The sequence below is a fragment of the Bidens hawaiensis genome, unplaced genomic scaffold (genome assembly GCF_021521415.1).
Source record: "Bidens hawaiensis isolate Kalapana, Puna unplaced genomic scaffold, B.hawaiensis_p1.1 tig00003126_1, whole genome shotgun sequence".
In the NCBI taxonomy this organism is placed as follows: Eukaryota; Viridiplantae; Streptophyta; class Magnoliopsida; order Asterales; family Asteraceae; genus Bidens; species Bidens hawaiensis.
Window position 1 is genome coordinate 273,335 of NW_027491168.1, and position 20,592 is coordinate 293,926.

At 35.1% G+C, this 20,592-nt stretch overlaps 1 pseudogene; it reads left to right on the forward strand.

Annotated features, from left to right (window-relative positions):
- Window positions 1-374: 374 nt before the first annotated feature.
- On the forward strand, window positions 375-2,352 carry LOC143622354 (putative membrane protein At1g75140 pseudogene; annotated as a pseudogene).
- The last annotated feature ends 18,240 nt before the right edge of the window (window positions 2,353-20,592 follow it).

Sequence of the window (20,592 nt, forward strand, 5' to 3'; positions counted from 1 at the left end):
TTTTACCAATGGTGTTTATATCGTAACGAATGACTTGCGCCGTGTAGAAAACTAGTAATATATAAAATTCACACTAGTCACTAGTGTTACTGTTTCCTAAATAAAGAGAAAGGTATATCAATATCAGAAAAAAAGAAAAGAAAAGAGTTATTATTAAAGACTATATATCATATCTACATATTTTAAATATATCAACTAAGCTATTTCATCTTTTTAAAACTTTTGCTGTAGGCCAGTGAGTTCTATTTCCATGTAATATCATCATCAATTATTAAACCAGTTTTTTCCTTCTAAATTTTGTCACACATTTAAAAACAAAGATAAAACAATTGTAGTTTGGACAGGAACAGGCTGCCGCCTGAAATCTCTGATTTATGCCCAATCCTAACCCTAGATTCACTCCCACCACCCATGGACTCCGCCACAGGCAAGTCTTTCTTCATCTATTCACTCTTATTAATCTTCCACCTATCCGATCCAACTCAGATCTTAACTCACCACATATCCCAGTTTGAGAAACCTAACCGAATTAGTCACCAAATTAGAAGAATCCCCAATCCAAATAACCAATTCAGATAATAATCTTAATTCAGTGTCCGATACGATCGAGATTAATAAGCGAGTGGGCGTTATCCCCGTTACCAAACACAGTCTATTCTGGTCCGAAAGGTTTCAGTTTGTGTCTGCTGTCAAACTTGACACGCAAGCAACCTCTCTCAATATCCTGCCATTTAAAGATACTGAAGGGTTAAGTAAATACGTTGCTGTTGGTGATGAGGTTGGGAATTTTTATGTTTTTACGCGGTACGGTGACGTTATGCTTTGGCTCGATACACGAACGCGCTCCCCGATTACGTCGATGTTGTCGTACCTTTCGGTTTATCGAAACGAAAGCGTTGTGGTGACCGGGCATGGAAACGGTGTGGTTTTGGTTCATAAGGTTTGGGAAGTTTCAAACGGGGATGACTCGAGTTTACTCGAGTGGGCAACGGCTTTTAAACATGATCATGTGGAACTTGGGTGTAGGATTAACATGTTGGAGGTTCATCATGTTGGTAGGACACGGTACATTGTGTCAGTTGATGGTGATGGTCGGGTCATTGTTTTTAAAGAGGGAGGTTTGGTTATCAGTAGCATCGGTACGATTGCTACTGGTAACCGGCCTCTTGTATTCTCGAAACAAAAGCTTTTGTTCTTAACAGGAACCGGTGCAGGGTCTTTGGATTTGAGAAATATGAAGGTTCGGGAAGGCCCGTGCGAGGGTTTAAATGGTTCGTACGCCTTAAACTATGTTTTTGATGCGTCGGATAGAGGGAAGGCGTATGGGTTCACTTTGGGAGGTGAACTTGTGCATTTGCTTGTTTATGGTGACTCGGTTAATTTCAAGTGTCGGGTGAGATCGAAGAGGAAGTTTGATGTCGAACATGGGCCGTTAGCGTTTGAGGCGATAAAAGGGTATTTTCTTATTACTAGTCCGGAGAAGGTGTTTGTTTTTAACGTTTCTTCTCAGCTTTACGTGCGAGCGGGTTTGCCGCGGCTCGTGTTTTCGGCTGGGCTCGATGAGATTATCGCGTCGTTTTTGAACTACCGCGCGATGTGGAGGTTAGATAGTGAAAAGGTGGAACCGATACCGTTGATCGCAAGTGATCATGAAAAATTGGTGGTTTTAAGTTTAGGAAGCGGGTATATTGGGGTGTATCGGTCGAATCTTCCGGTTACAAAAGGCGAGTTCAACACAATGTTATGGAGTACTCCGGTTCTGTTTTTCGTGTTGTTTCTTTTTGTCGCGTGGCATTTTTTTAAGAACAAGAAGGATGTGTTGATGTCATGGGGGCCGTATGACCCATATGGAAGTGGAGCCCCGACTCCATCCGGTCCAGGGCCGAGATCTTTCGCTGGCCCCAGTTCAAGAAAGCATGACGGTGGCGGTAATGGCGTCGGTGTTGGTGTTGGTGTTGGTGTTGGTGTTGGTGTTGGTGTTGGTGTTGGTGTTGGTGGTGGTATTAGAGGGCCGCCACGAAGGTATGGTTCACCAACGAGGTATACGGGTGCAAATGTGTTTAGGCCAAGTGCTAGTGATCCAAACCTGCGGTCTGGTCCACCGGACCCGGATTTTAGGGGTTCGGAGTTGAAATATAGAGGGTCGGGTATTGAGCCTAGTGGTTTTGGTAACAGAAGAGAGGGTTTGTTTGGAAACAGTCAAGTTGTGGATGATTCGGGCACTTAGCTAGCTCGTTTTTTTTGGTGATTGAAAGTTGTTTAAAAACGCGTATGTATGGCTATAGTATGTATTTGATCGGTTATTTGAGGAAGAAAGTAACAATCACAAGTTCTAAAGCAGTAAAGCATGCAACTTTCAACGGTTTAGACACTTTTACTTGCAAATTAATTGATTTGGGTTGTGTTTTTATCTTTTACATGTGAAACACGTAAAACAAAAGACGGGTTAAACTAAAATAACACGCGGGTCAAAACAAAAACAACCAATCATAGTCGCTCATGGTCAAATATAGGTCAAACAAAGTTATATTTGGTCAACCCTAGCCATAATCTCCAAGCATAACCCCTTGTTCAAATATAGTCAACCCTGACAAAATATGTTTATACTTTGCTAAACACAATTAAGATTGATCCATCATTGTCAAACATACTCTACATTGTATTGTAGCCAATCATCATACAAGATGGTTCAATAGTTCATCCTATAGTTGGTTAAACATGCTCAATCCTGGTCGGACTCGGTCATTTATAATCGATTTAGTAAAACTTGGGTAGTTTGGTAACGATAATTAAATTTAATCAAATACAATCAATTATGATAACCAATGTTGTTAAAGTAGGTCTATAAAGCCAGGTACTTACAGAGTTATCGCTACAAGGTATGATGCCGAGATAACTTTCTTAACTCCGTCTAGTTATTAAGAGTCGAACAAATATGGTTAACTTCAACCAAAACACATGGTTGGTCAATTTGCGCCAATTTTGACTTTAAAAAATAAAACATAATTCGTATTTCTATAACATTAAAAACGAATATCATTTTTTAATTAATGATTAATTTAATATTTAAAAATACGTTTCTTTTATTTATATTGATATTCTTTTTTTTTTTTTGAAAGGCCAATTAAATTCACCTATTTTGTTTTAAATGTTTGTAAACTTATGATATTTGACATATATATAATATCTAAAAACTAATTTTCTTTTCATTTATCATGTCCGAGCACTCTTCGAATACGCTCAACTTTTCAATCAGCTGCATGTGATCCACCTAACGACTTTTGCAACTAACCAATTGTCAAATATAGGTAACTATGGCACTTGGTCAATCTCTGCGGCAAACATTGCTACTTGATCATAGTCAATACTCACTGATACTTCACTAAACACAATTAAAATTGATTAATCGTGACCAAACATGTTCACATATCGATGTATCATTAATAAATATATTAAAAATGACTAGTTTAAAACATAACTTTTTTTCTTCTATAGAATTCTTGTGGACATTTTTAGAGATGAATTCCATCAGTATTATGTTGCTAAACAATTCTACAAAATCTTATACATTTTTATTTTCAATATAAGAATGTTTCATATCATAACTTGCAAAAATGTATAAACATGTAAACTAAATTAAAAGTTTATGTAAGCAGTGGTAGAAACATAATTTTTTTACGGAGCGATATGGCGTCTTAATACTAACTTTAAGGGGGTGATCAGGATTTTCACATATGAATAACATTAAAAAAATTAAGGTGGGTGGCCACCCCTCTCTAAACCGCGATTTCTATCCCAGCGGTTTGATCACTTTAGCCATGTATGTCCAAACATATTTTTTTTATCCATTTGAGTTGAGTCCCTGTGGTTTAATTTTCTTGCAATTTCAGTCCAAGTCGTAAACTCTGTTAGTTGACCTCCGTTAATTTAGCATAAAAGACTAAAATATCCTTAAATTAAATAAAAGACAATCACTTATAGTCAAACCATATAATTTACAAAATTCATTCACATATTTTAAATAGGGAAGAGACTGGAAATGCTGTAATATTAATATAGATTGTACATATTTACAAATTGATGTATTTTCTTCTCTCAAAGACAATATGGTCGTTCATAAAGTTAAGATAACCCATGAACCCAGAAACATCAAACAAACATAGCATGTTTATTGCATGTGCCGAGGAAGACAATATGGTCATTATAAAGCCTTTTCTTTTAAAAATTTTAGCATATCTGCATATAATATAAAAATATGCTAAGAAATGAAATACCATGTGGATCGATAGTGGGTTGTACAATAGAAAAATATCGCTGAAGCAACTTTAATAAAAAAAGTTTTTTTATATCCGCGGCCACTTGTAACGTCTAAAAAAATATATATAAACGATTTCTGAGCGACTTATAAAAAAAATATATAAACGATTTCTGAGCGACTTAATATGAAAACTGTTTGTAGCTTTATATGATATTAAAATATATCTCGCAATCATAATTTGTAGAGCTACATATTCATGTTAAAAGAATTCTCTCTTCGATGATTTTAACGTCATCAATGTCATTTTAGTATATATGAAGTTATTTAATACTTAATTATGATAAACATGATACAAATAAAAAACCATAAAGCACATACTCATTCATGCTCAATTAAAAATTTGAGCATTATAGAACTTCTAATTTATATACACTTATGCTAACTCTCAATTGCTTTTTCTTAATTGATTACCTTCGATACTATCAACAACTTTGAATTCGTAAAATTAGAGTCTAGCTCCCAAAGTCAGCTCTTCTCGAAACATCCCAAAAGTTCTAACATATAGATTCTGGCCTCATGTATGTCAACACACATTAGCGTCTGATTTCACATGATCGTGTGCAATCTTATCTCTTGCATGCCAGAATCCCACACAGCTACACTTGTGTCTTTGCATGATCATGTATCAGTTTGGTGTTTTTTTTATTAGAGTTTGAGTTGACACAACCCAACGACCATGGTTCCCATTTGCTATTTGCATATAATGTGTATAGTTCTCTCACATTTGGGATCCCTTCACAGATTCGTTATATTGATTATATATGTGTATAAAAAACAGTGTGTTTGAATTCATAGTGTAAATATCTCATCCCCAGTATAAATTGAGAGTTGTGCGATTGAGTTGAGGAGAGGGTGTGGGTATCATTTGTATTGTAATTGATCGACTAGCACAAAATGTATCCATGATAACTATCATGTTATATGTTATTTAGTAAACTTGTTGCTTAATTGATTTGATCACTATTTTCATTCGTAAGTTTACTTTATTCATCAAATCAATTGCTAATCGAGCTCAATTTCAACCAATTTTTAAACCAATTCAACCAGTAAACAACTAAAACTAAAATTCAACAACCAATACGATTACAAAAACATCAAATAAACATATGGATATACCAACAACTTTCATTAAAAAAAACAAAAGAAAAGAAATACAATTTAAAAAATAGAAAAGAAAGAAAAGTAAAACTACCAATTAAGGCAAGATTATCGTGATTCAGAACATACCAAGCACTAACTAACTGACTAAAACACAGAAGAGTCAACATTAAAAAAATTAAGGTGGTGATCAGAATTTTCACATATGAATAACATTAAAAAAATTAAGGTGGGTGGCCACCCCTCTCTAAACCGCGATTTCTATCCCAGCGGTTTGATCACTTTAGCCATGTATGTCCAAACATATTTTTTTTATCCATTTGAGTTGAGTCCCTGTGGTTTAATTTTCTTGCAATTTCAGTCCAAGTCGTAAACTCTGTTAGTTGACCTCCGTTAATTTAGCATAAAAGACTAAAATATCCTTAAATTAAATAAAAGACAATCACTTATAGTCATACCATATAATTTACAAAATTCATTCACATATTTTAAATAGGGAAGAGACTGGAAATGCTGTAATATTAATATAGATTGTACATATTTACAAATTGATGGATTTTCTTCTCTCAAAGACAATATGGTCGTTCATAAAGTTAAGATAACCCATGAACCCAGAAACATCAAACAAACATAGCATGTTTATTGCATGTGCCGAGGAAGACAATATGGTCATTATAAAGCCTTTTCTTTTTAAAAATTTTAGCATGTTTATTGCATGTGCCGAGGAAAACATAGCATGTTTTGATAGTAAGCTTATTGAGCTCACTGTAATTGATACACATACGAAGATTCTTGATCTTCTTTTTGACACACAAAACGGGTGCGCCCCATGGAGACGAACTCGGGCGAATGAAAACCTTGTCCGTGAGTTCTTGGATTTGGTTCGAGAGTTCTTGCATCTCGGAGGGTGCAAGACGGTAAGGTGTTTTGGCTATGGGGTTTGCTCCGGGTACAAGGTCAATAGAGAACTCCACTTGACGTACAGGAGGGAATCCAGAAATGTCTTCGGGAAAGACTTCGGGGAATTCGCGAATAATCGGGATGTCGAAAAGTTGCTTTTCTTCATGGGCCTTTGTGGTGACATGGGCAAAGAAAGCGATATACTTTTTGCGCAAATATCATTGGGCTTCAAGGCACGACATGAGGTTTAGCTTTGAGAAGGGTCTTTCTCCGGCAACGTTAAGAATTACACCGCCTTTGATAGGGTTACGAATAATCTTCTCGAAACATAGAATTTCGGCATGGTAGAGAGAGCCAATCCATACCAACAATAACGTCGAAGCTACCCATTTGCATTAGAACATGTATCTATGCCGTCACGTTTAACCACCTATCTTATAGCCTTCGACTCTGATATCAATCTGTCACACACCAACCTACGGAGGAATATGCCGGGCTCGACATAATTGTATCATAGCTCAAAGACACTAAAGTAAAATACACGTGTCAATATCTAAATTATTTATTTCATAAATTTCAAGTACGCAAAGCACAACATAGTCTCAAAATAAATAAACATTACAACTTAAATAAATAAGAATAAAATTTCATAATGCATCCTACGGTCCAACTATTTTTTATCTTGTTTCTTCATCCCAAAAAAGTTACCTGCGTCATGCATGAAAATATATAGTTTGCCAACATAAAGTTGAGCAAGTAATCACGGTTTTTGAATACATATAATATTGAAAAGACAATTCCTTGCGAAATATATGAACTACTATAACTAGCATAACAATAATTTAAAAGTTATCTTTTCACTCGAATCACATAGATAACGAGGTACTCCGACGGCGTATGATCATACTAGTGAGGATGAGAGTGAGATACCAACTAGCGTAACTCAAAAATAAACACATAGTCACATTCGCATGTATAACTAATTGAGCAATATCATACAAATGCAAATAATGGAATTGTAGTGTAAAACAATTGAGTTGTGAACGCATAACGCCCCCAAAATGTAAAACGGTAAAAGGGAGATGTGAATTACTTACCTTATAGAGTAGGTTAAGTGAAGATGAGACGGCGATAGAAATTAAGTAAAATGTGGTCGAACTCCTCGGGATACGTCAACAAAGATTTTACTTGTTAAAGGTAAGGTTAATTAATTATAAGCGAACAATGACGAGATTTTATGATGGATTTGGGATTCGATAGGGTTTCTTATTTACAAATGTAATTAAAGTATTATTAGTTTTAATTATCAATATTATTTTGGTTACTATATTATTATTATTATTTAATGTATGCTTGATTTTCAATAAATACAATTATATATATATATTAACGGGGAAGTTATATTTTAAATTAAGTGTATGATAATTATGCAGTACTGTGGAGGTGATATTTTAACGGGGAAGTGATATTTTAAATTGTGTATGTGTAAACTTTATTGTGTGTAGCTTCATGTAGTACTGTGGAGGTGGTATTTTGAATTGTGTACGTGCAAATTTCGTCGTGCGTAAGTTCATATATGTACTGTGTAGATGGTATTTCGAACTTTGTACGTGTTTATTTTATAACATGTAGGATCATTATGTGTTATGTGGGTTCATATATGGGTTGTGTATATGTTGATTAATTAATGTGTAGGATATGCTATATGACGTGTAGGATATATTGTTAAGATTGATGTGTAGCATGCATTTTTAATGTGTAGGATATGTTGTCTGATGCATTGTATAATGTGTAAGATATGTTGGTAACATTGATGTGTAGCATATATTTTTAATGTGTAGGATATGTTGTATGATGTGTATAGGATATGTTATTAACATTGATGTGTAGCATGTATTTTTAATGTTTGGGGATAATTATTCGGAATGAGTTTTTCTTATTTTAATATAAAAATCTAGAATTGTAAAAAGATTTTCAAAATAATGAAAAATTAATAATCAATATAATATAAAAAAGGATAAAAAGAAAATAACGTGTCAAACTCATAACTTATTTATTAGCTACCAAAATACAAAGCATTAAAATTTTACTAATATGCCCTAGTAATTAATTAAACATAAAATAAAAAGAAAATTATATGATTGGCTGGAAGGCTTTCTCGTACTTCTCGCAATAAGAAGACTTCTAAAATGAACATAATCATATATATATATAAAGATTAATAGAGGAATAAAAGTTTCAAAACAAAAAAAACAACAGAACAGGGCTCGGTTTATTAAAATAGCATTTAATTAATATTATATATGTATATTAATAAGAGCAAAACATTTAAACACAAATGAATCATGATCGGAGATCTTGTCAATCGTTTATCCGGATATCTTGTCAATCGTTTATACGTAGATGACAACCGATCGGAGATATTGTCAATCGTTTATTCGGAGACGCTGTAAATACAAATCAACCACGAAATCTTGCTAATCGTTTTTCCGCTGATGGTGTATGCGTGTGTGGAGGGGATGATGATGGTGGTGCACTAACCGTAAAATCGGAGAGAAACATGGGACGCCCCGATATGGGGATGGTGATGGGCCTGATACATCGCAAGGGTGATGGTTGGATTAGACGGTGACCTCAGATCTGGTAGTGACGGTGAGATACAATGATGGTGGTGTCCGATATCTTTCGTGAATGTGGTACACTTCAATGATGGTTTTTGATGGTTTCGGGAGAATGGTCGTGGTGGTGGTGGTCTTTAATGGTTGCCTGAGAACAACCGGGGAGAATGGCTGGGATGATGGCAAGAGAGAGTCGGAACTAGGAAGGGTTTTGTTTGTTTTTTTACTAATTTATTTGTTATTAGCTTTATTGATTTTTTAAGACTTAAATATTTTCAAAATAATGATTTATTAAAAAATAAGGATATTTTGGTCTTTTTTAAAAAAATTAACGAAAAGTTTGGATGGAGTTAGTGCTTTGGACGATATTGGCAATAATTGAAAAACCTCAATGGTCCAGTTGCAAAAGGAAAACTTTTTGAATGAAAGTCACATTATTAATCAAACCTTAAGGATGATTTGACGCTTTACTCTAAATTAAAACAAAGCCACATTAAAAGAAAACAAATTATTACAAAATATAAAAATAGCAAAACAATTAAAAACCAAAACCTAAATAAAATCCCGTAACACAAGGGCTAAAACCTAGTAATAATAATATGCATAGATGAAACACAAATACTATAAATATGTGAAACAACAATGAATTAGCATACTTATACTATAACTTATTAAATTAAGAACAAAATTTTTAGTATATACCATATTTAAAAAGAAGTTGAGCATCAATTTGTGAACTTCTGTATTTAAAATGTTGACAAAAGAAGCCCAAAACAATTAAATCACAAAAACCTTAAAAAAGAAATTGAGCATCAATTTATGAACTTCTTGTTGGTAATCCTGTATTAGAACCGGAACAATAAAACAGAAGTTATAAACGTTAACGATGAACCGGGCTTGTGTTTGACACAATTCCCTTAAACAGATTCGCGGTCTGTTCTCAAAGTATCCCGGTTCGAAGCAGTAGCGGATTGCCGGACTTGATCACTTGTATAAAATGAAACCGTAATGATGTTGCAGCGGAGAGGATGAGAGAGTTGTGTGTTTTTTTTCTTGGTGTCTTGAAATGCAACATTTCATCTAGTTTTATAACAATAAAACTCACAACTTATTGTTGACCATTAGTGCATAATTATCATAATAATGGTCATAATTAGTGCAATGAAACAGAAAATAATAATCATTACTAAATAACGATCATTAATGTCATTGACTATCAGTTATGAAATGCACCAGTGAGCAGTCTTAAAAACGAGTGCAAAAAATTGCCTCACGCGGGTAGGAGTTATAGTAAAACACATCACTAAGCTTCAAAGGAGTAGTAAAGGTTGCACCTCATAAACCACTCTTAACTTTGTTCCCAAACAGATGTGAGACAAGGTTTTACCACTTCCATTTTTTTAAGACATTCATTCACACACACTTATACCCAATCATCCAACAATCCCCCACATAAATGGAGGTCGAAACAACATTATTCCGATTAGATTTCAGCAGTTGAATCTTGCATACAATAGGTAGATGTTACTCTTTGAACCTTTGCTTATGAAGCGCACTTAGCCCACTGACTCTGAGTAGACAGCGATGTCTTTGAACTCATTTGTCGTTTGTGTAGACGATAATACACTTCACACAAGACTCTCCTTGACAAAGTCAAGTCCTCATAGTTATGTTCGTTATGGTCATGAACATGAGCCTGGTTCTTCGAGAGCCATTAAGTATCGTGCCCCAACAATACCCTTCGAAACGACCCCACTTGTCTCTCACATAGGTGATTCACCATGTATGGTTACCTTAGTCGAATCATTAAAAGCCATAGGCTTAGCCTCACACTTGTCACTTTTAGGAATGGACTAGGAAGTTTACCAACCATGCAATAAACTACCTTTTAAATACGTAGGGTTATCCCCCCCCCCCCCCACAGTGAACTCATTAATTTATTAAATTAGGTTCTCCTATTGAACTCAATTCTTGGGATCTCCAGTCTCTTGGGTCAGGTTTCCTTCGTATGAACTTTTAATTTTTCAAGGGCTTTAGTCCCATTCCCATGGACGACTTCTGAACTAACTCTCTACTTAGGCATTTTATTAATGGATCCGCAATATTATCCTTTGACTTCACGTAGTCAACAGTGATAATTCCTATACAGATTAGTTGTCATACCGTATTATGTCAACGTCTAATATGTCTGTTCTTACCATTATACATTATGCTATGAGCTCTGCCATTTGCCGATTGGCTATCATAATGTATACAAATGGCCGATGCCGGCTTAGGCCATCATCGTATATCCTCAACAAATTGACTTAACCATTCTGCCTCCTCGCTCGCGTTATCTAGGGCGATGAATTTTGATTCCATCATGGGTCTAGCTATAACCGTTTACTTAGACGATTTCCACGATACAACAGCACCTCAAAGTGTGAATACATACCCAGTTGTTGCTCTGGAATCATCCGTGTCAAATATCCAATTTGCATCACAGTGTCCTTCAATAACTGTCGGATATCTGTTATAATCCAACCTTGCCTTGTACTTATCGATGGTGCTATCTGGTTTCATCTTCTTCTTGAAGATCCATTGATATCCTAGTAGTTTACATCCTTGAGGAAGATCCACTAGTTCCCAAGTATGATTTTGTAAGATAAAATGTATCTCACCTTTGATGGCTATGATACTTAGTAATTATCATAAAATCATAACAAACGTCATAATGATCATTAAAGTGTAATAAAACAGAATAATGATCATTAGTGCATCATTTGAAATCATAACAAACATCATTATGATACTTAGTAATTATCATAAAAATCATAACACACGTCATAATGATCATTAAAGTGTAACAAAACAGAATAACGATTATTAGTGCAACATTTGAAACTGAAATTAATAATATTAATTATCATTAAGTTTGTTGGTACGTTTGAGGTTCCTCTTCTATCATGTAGGTAAGGAAGTCAGAGCCGAAGGATTTTTCAGTCTTTTGCCGTTTACTCTTTCTAATTTCAACTTCCTCTATTTCAGATTGTTCTCGAGGTTCATCTCTTGCACCCTCGTTTTGTTGAACAATTTCCTCAACCGGTCCAAAAACAACTCGGCTTTCCTTTACCCAAGCATGGGAACATATGTTCAAACTATGATTTCACACAAATCAACAAAAAGTGAAACATATTCACCTCCTGGGTCGCTCTTTACTCTATTGATTTTCCGATTTAGTTGATTCTCAACTTCGGCTTTAAACAAGATAAACTTATCAATAGCCTCATCCTTACTCTTAAGTAAGTACACATAGCAATACCTTGTACTATCATCAGTAAACATGATGAAGTACTTACTCTCTACATGAGTAGGAATTGCTTTTAGATCACACACATAAGCATGGGTCATCTCGAGGGGTTCGATGAATCGTTCAATCTTTTTAAATGACGATCTTATTTGTTTTGCTTCGACACAAGTTAACTTTGGTGACCATAATCGAGAGGTACGTGACCACAAAAAGGTTATCAACCACACGAACCATATTCACTTGTCGAGCATTTTCATTCTTTGGAAGCTTACACTCATTGGCCATAATGGCCTTGCTTTCCACAATTGCAACAAGTTCTTTGGAACTTTATTATTATTTTTTTTCAATTCTCCCCTTAGGACCAAGGCTGGAGCCTTCCCATGAATTTTCTTTTCACCATTTTTATTACCCTTTGAAGATTGACCATGTTCAACAACATTGGCCTTTGCCATTCCAGGACCATCAACCCTTTTTAGAGAAATTTTGTTATCTTCTTCAATACGAAAACGAATGGCAAGATCTTCAATGGTTATCTCCTTTCACTTATGCTTGAGATAGTTCTTGAAATCAACCCAACTTGGTGATAGCTTTCAATCATAGTCACAACTTGGAATGTCTCGCAAAGCGACATTCCTTCCGCATGAACATCATGAAGAATAACTTACAATTCTTGGACTTGGCTCATGACAGGTTTTGAGTCTATCATTTTAAAGTCCAAGAACATAGCCACCACGAACTTTTCGACATCTAATGGTTTGTATTTGAAATCCAAAGACTCCCAAATTCTTTAGTAGTCTTGGCCTTGCAACAAACATTGTACAGTGCATCCACCATACCATTCAAAACATAATTTCGGCACAAGAAATCCGAATGATTCCAAGACTGAACCGCGCTCACCGAATGAGCATTCATTCCCCCTTCATCAACATGGGGAACGGTTTCAGTCAAGAACCTCGCTAGGTTCAATGTGGTCAGATAAAAGAATATCTTTTGCTACCACTGTTTAAAATTCACACCGGTGAATTTTTTCGGTTTCTCAGCATGAGACGTAACTGCATTAGGCAGTGGTGCAACAAAACTGGTTGTGACAGCAACAACAGAAGCAACGATCGCAGAGACGGCAAAACGGCCGCGATCATGGCTAGGATTCCATTCTGAAACGAAAGAAACAGGAACAATTAGTAATCTGTTTAAGTTTGTTGGTAATTCTGTATTAGAACCGGAACAATAAAACAGAAGTAATAAACGTTAACGATGAACCGGGCTTGTGTTTGACACAATTCCCTTAAACAGATTCGTGGTCTGTTCCTAGGTGTCACACCCCGACTAGCACAATGCGGAAGCGTAAAACGGGAATGTAACAGACACCTCTGGTATCAACACATTGTTTATAAAGAAACATTACAAACTAATTTACATTATATTACATTTCTTCGTTCTATCATTGTTTTACAGTCTAGGTGGTACAAACAAAACTAGTTCGTTAACTAAACGTTCTTACTACTAACATCCTTGCCTCTATTCACATAGCATCAACCGCACACCTTGGGCAAATAACAGATCACCAAATCATTCCAGTTTAGGTACACCTGAAAAGCAGTTTAAAACGGGTCAACTACTAGAGTTGGTGAGTTTCACGAGTTTCAAGAAATCAGTAATGAGTATTCACAAATCAGCACTTGTAATCATGAAATAAGTATGTATGTATGTAAATGATGTAATTATGCTAAGCTACAGTGAAGCCTTGACTGTATGTGCTGCGTGCATCCATTTCCCACGCTCCATCAACCACTGTGGCCCCTTTCCGCCCACAACATGCCCCGGTAGCTATGTCTAACATTACATAGCCTGTTTGTATAAATATGGTCATGTGCAAACGGCGCTATGTGACATGGAAACCAGGCCGATTCCGTTTGGGTTTGTCAAACCAATAGTACTATTCACAAGCCACCGGCTCGAAGTTAATCACTGTGATCGTGGGGACTTTCGTGTGTTAGCACTTAGATAATTCACATCAGTACATGTTTCAGGTATGTATATGTAATCAATCATGCTTTTCACCCCAAAAGTTCGTAAAACAGTTTAAAAGTGGGGTCATGAAACTCACGGTTTAGTAGATATTCAGTACTGTATCAGCTCGTGGTTTGTTCGGTCCGCGATTAGTAGTTCCTATAATCAATATTATAATAATATTAATATTTTAATATTATTATAATCTCAATACTAAACTGGGCTGTATAACTAATCTGGGTGTAGCTGGAACGCCCAGAAAGTGGTAATAGGCTTAGGTTGTGATGTTGTTCAATGTCTAATACTCAAAACCGAACTTGGCTCAGATTCCCGTTTTCCCAGCTGGGCCAAGTTGTTCGTTTACGCGTTCAGAAAATAGTTATGGGAAAATAAGCTTGAGTAAATGTATTGGTTAATAAAATGATTAAGTTATAAAGAAGGATCACCGATTAGGGTCCCGGATTAGCCACGGGGCCCGTTTCCGTTTATTCAGTTTGATTTGAAAAGAAACGCGCACAATCCACCCGGATTGTCCAGGTTTCTCATAGAAAAGTTCATTTTTATTTAATTAGTCCAAAAATATGATTTTTGATCACTCTTGGTGTTTTGATATTCCCGCAGATTCACTAGTCGCGAACTTGCCGGTTTTTATAAAAACTGAATTTGTTTAATATTCAAATTAGCATAATTAATTAACCGTTAATCATTAAATTATGAAAATTTAACCACTTATCAATTAAAATGTTTAGATTTTAATAAAATTATTTCTGGAATTAATTAGTGATTTATTAATTTATAAAAATTCATTTTATCAACTATATTTCGCCTGAAAATCGTTCGTTTACCCCAAACAATTTCCAAAAATTCCACAAAAATTCCTGAATGCTCAATTCATGTCCCAAATTAACCTGTATCAATTCCAGAATGTAAAAAGCTCGTTCGATATTCTTTTCGACCCAAATTCGGCTATAAAAATTCACACGAACGCAAATAAACAAAATACCTTTAAACTTCTCAAAATGATCCCAAAATTCATATGTGATCAAAATACATCAAATATGAGTTCACAGAAAAATTTCATAATTTTTGGAGTATTTTAGCTATTTTTCCCAAATAAACGTCCCAATTCAGTAATAAATTCGCCAAATATTCTCGGATGGTCGAAAAATTACCAAATTTTAGCAGGGACTCATTGACATGATCCCTGATGTCCCTGAAAATTTTGAAGGTCTAAAAATATACACATCATAACCTTAATCTAAATAGCCCGTAAGCGAGTGTTTCGGCATTACCTTAGCGGGTTTGGCTCGTTTCCGACTTTTTAATCAAGTTTTCATGTTCTTGTGCTTCTAAGAAAGCTAGGTAAAAGTCCTATATCACAAACCAAGCAATATTTCATCAACATAACAGCCCTTAACTTAGGGTTTCGGCTAGTGCACAAAAACGAACTTTTGAACCGTAAAAACGCCGTTTCAACCCTTTAATCCGTGTTTTTGGCCAAAAAAACTATCAAAACAGGTTCCTTACCATGTGTATGATCAAAACATGTTTATGGACCATTTTTAGGATTTTTACACGGTTAGGAATGATTTTTAGTAACCAAGACATGTTTTTATGGTATTAAACAAGTTTAAACAAGTTCAAAAGCTACTTATTTAAGCTCTTTACCTTAGGGTTTGAAGGTTTTCTGGAATTTCAGCTTGCAGCTGCTTGGACCTCAGTTTTTATAAACCAAAATGGATAAACAAGCTACCAAAACAAGTTTTATAAAAAGAATGGGGGGTGGGTTGGGCTGTCCGATCGGAAGCCTTCATGGGCCCATGATGGGCTGTTTTGACCCAATAATCTGGTTTCTCAAGCCCAAATACGAAAAGTCCGGTCCAAATTTAGTTCGGGTTCGGTTTTTGGCGCGAAAACAAGTGTTTTTCGGCTAGTTTTGTGTAAAATTATAAAAACATACTATATGTTTGTAAAAATCAAAAATATTTTCACGGATCACTTAAAACATTTCAAATAAGTGTTTGGTAAGTCTTTTTCGGCTTAACGGATGATACATTGCTTGGTTTGTAACTATCTTTCGCGTTTAAATCTATAGCGGGTAGTTAAACGAGCATATTTTCGTTTAACTTGTTTGCTATCAAACTAAGGTCATATTTCTATGTTTTAGCTTGTATTAAACGTATATCACTTATAGATGGCCCCCCGAGATATCTGGGTCATAACCCGACCCGTTCGGTTAATCGTTCGTTTGTTACGCAAAAGGCGTTTATTTGCTTAATCGGTAAATACGTACTGAGGTGTACCTTGTTTTGGCTCAAATGTCACACTAGGGTACTCCGGTTCGAAGCAGTAGCGGACTGCCGGACTTGATCACTTATCTAAAACGAAACCGTAATGATGTTGCAACGGAGAGGATGAGAGAGTTCTGTGTTTTTTTCTTGGTGTCTTGAAATGCAACATTTCATCTAGTTTTATAACAATAAAACTCACAACTTATTGTTGACCATTAGTGTATAATAATGCTCAGTAATTAGTGCATAATTATCATAATAATGGTCATCATTAGTGCAACGAAACAGAAAACAATAATCATTACTGAATAATGATCATTAATGTCATTGACTATCAGTTACGAAATGCACCAGTAAGCAGTCTTAAAAACGAGTGCAAAAAATTGCCTCACGTGGATAGAAGTTGTAGTAAAACACATCACAAAGCTTCAAAGGAGTAGTAAAGGTTGCACCTCATAAACTACTCTTAACTTTGTTCCCAAACAGATGTGGGACAAGGTTTTACCACTTCCATTTTTTAAGACATCCATTCACACACACTTATACCCAATCATCCAAAAGTTCTTCATGTTGTCAACAATTGTCACACAACTAAGATTTTGACTTGACAATGATCCGCCATCTATCCTTGAAAGCAAGCTGTTTAATCAAAAAAATTATTTTAGAAACATTAAAATGAAAGATTTATCATTTATGACATATTTATTATGAATAATTATTGATATGGTTATCAACACCTAAAATAGACTGGCTTATTCTCTAAGCTTCTCCATCCCTATATAATATCTTGTTGTATCTTATTGTATTTTACACCTAATTAATGAAATCTCCATATTTCTCCCTACATCTCTTTCTTACATGTTAGGCTATTGGGCTTGTTTTACAACACGCTATCAGCACGAATTGCTTTTGGAGATGGATCGCACGTCAAAAGGTATGTCGGTGTTATCTAATTAGCATATCATTGTTCTTTGTGCTCTCAAACATAAACCATGTTGTAAGCAATACAATTTAGGGTTGCGTTAGAGTTTTCTTTAGTGAGCCGTAAATCTTTTTAATCCATATTACAATTCATATGAATTTGGGTTAAATCGAATTTATATTTTATTTTAATATGATTGTGTGTTATTTAACAAATTCATGGAATTGATCTTGAATAAATAATCTCTTAATTAAGTCATTAAATTAGAAGTCGGTTTGAAGCACATATTTATAACTCATCTATCTTTATAATAGTTATAATTTAAATATTATATAGTATATGAAGATGCATCTATTTTATATGGATGAAAATTAACGACTAATGTTTTGCTAGTATTACATTATGAACTGCTATTTGATTTATGAACTATTATTTGATTTATTAGAATTATAATTGACAAGATTTTAATTGGAAATATATAAAAAGTATATTAATTAGCTGATTAAAAAAAGCAAATTAATTTGTTTATAATTTAGTTTATTTTCTTTCTTCTTTTATCAAACCACATGTTAAGATAATTTTGGTTTGCTTCTGTTCATATTTCATATATCTTAGAACTATTGTTTATTATATAGATTTAATATAAGAGAGATAGTTTCAAAATTGCAATATGAAATTCTTATTTGTTTTTCCTATCTCAAGAGTTAAGACATTATGGTATTCAAAAGTTACCACTGTAATTTTTTTTCTGCTAATTTTATATTAGCATATAACCCTTAAGCCAATTACTTGTAGTATATGTATTATGTGTTATTTTAAATAAGTTAAAAAGTAGATTTTCATGCTTTAATATGATTCTCAATATTGACCTCATTACATTAAATATTAAACTGGATGCAAATATTATGTGAAACATATATGGTTATTACTTTCTAATTTAGATTATTCATGACCACCATGTGTATTTAAATTCTTTCATCAATAGTCATCTTTGAGGCATTTAAAGTATCTCTTAGCTCTATAAATTTCAATGTTACTAAACTAAATTCCTTACACTTGTTTTAATCAAAAGTGTGTACAATGGTTAGTAAGTAATGGTAAATATCAACTATTTAATATTAGATTTGAATAACTAGAAATTTCATGGGTCCTTTTTAGTAATTGGTAAATGTATAAACTGTGTTTACAATTGTAACATCCGTATTTTGAGATTAATAAATAAAAGAAAATTTATTATTACGTGCGAGTCGTTAATTTAATTATGTGTGTAAATGTTTGGGTAAAAAATTGGATTTGGAATTGTGAGTGGGTTGTGGGGCCCATAGCCCCCTATATAAACCCAACCCCTCCACCCTTTCACCATTTTCCTTCCTTTCATAACACACACACACTCAAGAACATACACACTTTCTCTCTACATTCTGGATCCAAATCCGTGCACAAGGAAGAACGAGTCTTGGGTGTAAACACCATAAAACAACAAGAAACACCACCAAGATCCTCGGATCTGTCCAGGTCCGAACCCGAGACCTAAAAGGTGAGTTTTGGCCAACAAGGTTGAGTTTTTGTGGTTGGTTTCGACATGCAAACTGTTAGAACGATAGATCGGGTTGTATAACTTAAGAAAAACATAAACTTGGTGAGTTATAACCTCACGGGGGTGTTATAGGACAAAAAGGTGATATCCGGACCTTGAAAACACGGGTATACAAAGTTGGTATGACCCAAAACCCATAAAAAGGGTAAAAATCGGGTTCCAGGGAAGAGTCTAGGAGTAAATGGCTTTAAAATGACAAAATAAGGTAATCGGGTCTTAATTGCATAAAAAAGGGCTTCGCATCGCATGCCATGCGAAATCTAAGAATTTCGCATCGCACGCCATGCGAAGCGAAATAACCATGCGAAGCAAAATAATCATGCGAAGCGAAATGGCCCATGCGAAATTCCATGCGATTCATTTTCTGATGCGTTTTTGATAAAGGACCTATTAATGAAAATAAAATTTTTTCGAGCTCACCTGTCAGCTCAACCCCAGCCAGGGGCTCTGCCCTTTGGACCCTGCTAGGGGCTGCCGCCCCTAGACCCCGCTACCAGGAGTGCTGCCCCCGGACCCCCGTTAGTTGTGGGTATCATTAACCCAGATGTAAGAAGTGGTAGAGACAGATAACTAATGCTTGTAACTTGTTAAACAGTTAGCCGCGCCCAGCTGAGAAGAGGTGTAACCATAAACTCTGAGAGAAACTGACAACAGGTGAGTTCTAGCCCCATTTCTCTTTGAAATGTTTTCGGGGCCGTGTGAATACTTGTAAGACTAGTAACATATATACTTATACGATTAATGTGAATGATTAATGCAAGAATGAAAGAGGGCTGTTAGAATTTGTGTGTGCCTAGTTTGATACTTAACACGATTGTAAGAGTCAAGAAAGAACGTAATATAAGAGTCTAATGCAAGAGTCAGGGTGGTAGGCCCTTATAATACCTGGGCAAGAATAGTAAAAGTCTAATGTAAAAGTCAGGGTGGCAGACCCTTATAATACCTGGGCAAGAATAGAGTGGCCGACTCTATGATATCGGTGCAAGAGGTTGGGTGGCAGACCCTTATAATATCTGTGCAAGAGGTCGGGTGGCAGACCCTTATAATATCTGTGCAAGAATGTAAAAATAACTGTATGTTTGAAAGAATGTGTAAGAATAATTATATGTAAGTGAAAGAATAAAATAATGTGAATGTGAGACGAAAGAAAATAAGAACAGGATAAAGGTAAATACGGTACCTACGGGTACAAGTGTGTAAGAATAATCCTGTAAACTGTTAAACTAGAACTCACTCAGCGTAGCTGACTTTTAGTATGCACGTGGTTGAGTAGGATGAGGCAGGTCGCTTGAGGAGAGACACGTGGCAAGGGGATGAAGACTGGCATCGAAGACGAAAATCCATGTGTTGTTTATGTTATTGTTAAAGACATAATGTATTTTGTTTAGAACAAGTACTTATGTTTTGTAAGGATGTTTAATATTAATTATTCCGCGAAAAGTTTCAATTAACTCTTATTTAGACTGTGTTTATGAGTAAATCCAACGCCAAAGTAGGGTTTTCAGGAACGGGGCCTTACAACAATCTAGGAGAAAAGCAAATCTCATAT